This window comes from Syngnathus typhle, linkage group LG13 (genome assembly GCF_033458585.1).
Source record: "Syngnathus typhle isolate RoL2023-S1 ecotype Sweden linkage group LG13, RoL_Styp_1.0, whole genome shotgun sequence".
Taxonomy (NCBI): domain Eukaryota; kingdom Metazoa; phylum Chordata; class Actinopteri; order Syngnathiformes; family Syngnathidae; genus Syngnathus; species Syngnathus typhle.
The window spans coordinates 1086471-1088970 of record NC_083750.1 but is presented as its reverse complement, the minus strand read 5'-3'; the positions used below and the strand labels follow the sequence as shown (position 1 = coordinate 1088970).

General features: G+C 58.7%; 1 pseudogene; it reads left to right on the top strand.

Moving 5' to 3' along the window:
- The window catches only part of LOC133166267 (28S ribosomal RNA), a 9266-nt pseudogene that overhangs the window by 4611 nt on the left and 2155 nt on the right, over positions 1–2500 (top strand).

Sequence of the window (2500 nt, the reverse complement as noted above, 5' to 3'; positions counted from 1 at the left end):
GGACCAACCACCGGAGGCATTGCTCGGGGTCCCCAAACGGCTTGTAGTCACTTCTACGGGCCATGGTTGCAAAAACTCCTTGGTTAGGAAGTCCGTATAGACAGAGGCACAGGATCAGAGCCACAGTCAGTCAGGCCGAAGGAGCGGGTGGACCCCGGCTGGCGAAGCTCTTGAGAACTCCTCAGTGGTGTCAATGACCTCCGTTGCCTCGGGTATGAGAGTTGGGGTGGCGGGGGTCGTGTTAGCGCTACAGCCTGCTCTCCGAGGCGGCGTGAATGAAGAAGCGGGAGAGGGCCCGTCTGGAAATCGGCATAAGGGGGTCCGAGGCCTCCGGACCAAGTGATGGTAGGAGTCTCGGATGGTAAAGCTTATGGAAAGGGACAGGTGTCATAAGCGGAAATTGTGTTGTTGGAAACGGAGAGTCTGGAGAGCAGGTGAGGTGGAATGGGGGTCCCTGTGCGGTCGTGCGGCAGGCGGTGCGTCCGGTGTGCGTTGGCGAGCCCTGGCTGCCAGGGCGACGCCCCAGAAATGGACCTGCCCCTCGTCGCTTCCAGATCTGGTGATGAATAGAGTTCTGGAAGAACTGCTGGCGGGGGGGGTGGAGCATCGGGCCACCGCTGCCTTAGTCAAGAAAGCAGGTCGGGAGCCTAGCCTGATCGAGTCCTCTGCTTTGGATCTCATGAAAGCCCTGGGGGGTAAGGTAGGGTGGCCGACAAAGTCCGCGAGGTCCAGACCTCGAGACCGATGACAGACGGGTTGGGCGAGGCGGCTCGTCCAGCGTAAGAGAGTGTTCTACCACCAGCGGCGCGGCTATTCTGTAGTGAAGAAGGGGCTGGCACGGCGGATCTTGGATGGTCTGACGCCCCTTAGATGTGATTTGCCGCTGGAGTTGGTGGATGGACACTTTGGAGTAAGTGGGAAACGGTCAGGCCGTTTTATGGACTAAGGGCTTTGAGGTGGGACTGACCGCGGATAACGAACCATTCTACCACCCGATCCTGGGGCAGGAAGTTGTATCTAACTTGGCTAAGATGAGGAATTGCTCTGCATCGGGCCCAGACGGGATCAGGAAGCAGGCTCTTCTTGACTGGGACCCGGACGGTACGCAACTGGCGAGGCTGTTTACGACATGGATGGTGCGTGGAGTCGTTCCCCAAGTCTTCAAGGAGTGCAAGACCCGGTTGCTACCCAGATCAACTGACCCTACTGAGCTGGATATAGTATCTAGCTGGAGGCCTGGGACTGTGGGGTCAGTCGTGCTGGGGTTGTTTGGGCGGTTGATGGTGATGAGGCTAGCGCGAGCCTGTCCTGTTGGCCCCCGGGCAGCGTGGTTTCGTCGCCGGCGCGAGTGGTTGCGAAGGACCCTCGTGATTCTTGATTAATCGGATCGTGGGGCGCTCGAGGTCGGCTGGCGTGCCGCTGGCGGTCGTGTTCATTGGCTTTGCGAAGGCTTTCGACTCGGTTTCTCATGACCATGTCCTGTGTGTGCTGGGAAGCTTGGGCGTAGACAGACGTGTAATCGAGGTGATCCGTCACTCGTATGTGGGCTGCTCGACCAGTGTGGGTTGCGGAGGCGCCTACTCCGAACCCATCTCCATGAAGGTTGATGTTAAGCAAGGCGATCCAATGTCCCCACTGTTTTTCAACCTCGCTATGGATCCTCTCGTCCATAGCCTCGAACGCAAAAGAAGTCACCTGGTCTGGGGCAACCGCCGAATTGCCACGTTGGCCTTTGCGGATGATTTAGTCCTGCTGAGTGGCTCGGAGGAAGGAATGGAGAAGATCTTGGTGGTCGGACGAGCAGGTGAGTATGGGGCTGCAGATGATTACGGCGTCGGCGTTAAAGCCTTCGCAGAAGATATCGGTGTGCTGCACATTCTTACTCCCGAGAGTCACCTTCAGGGCAGTTGTCGGTGAGGTTTCAGCGACCAGATTGAGGTGGCTTGACGGGAAGGTGCGGATGGCTGTGAATGGGTGGCTGCGTCTCGGTCCGTCCACAGCGGGGGGCTTCATCTATTCGCGGGGTCGCGACAGCGGCTAGGGGCATCGTTTCGTTGTCCGTTACTATTCCCAGAATACAGGTCAGGCGCACCTGGAAACTCTGTTGGTCTTCGGATGTGGTTGGGATCTCTAGCTATTGAGGCGGTGCAAAAACCTGCCTGGTTGAGGTTGTGGGTTGCGGCAGGCGGAGATCCGGGCGGTGTGCCGACGCTCGGCACAGGGGGCGCCGTCCCGGCTGCAGTTGCGAGCGCGCTAGTCCTCCCTGGCTGGCGGCATGTGGAAAATCTGGATTGTGGCTTATTGCGGGTCCGGGATGTGGGAGTAGACCTGTACCGTAACGATGCGATCAGTAACACGTGGCTCGCGGATCATCAGGCTGTGATGTTTCGTCAGAGACACTATCTGGTCGCACTCGCACTGAGAGCGGGTATATACCCTGCCTGGAAGTTTCGAGCGAGGGGCAAGGCCGAGTTGGAGACAGCCTGCAGGCGCTGTGGTG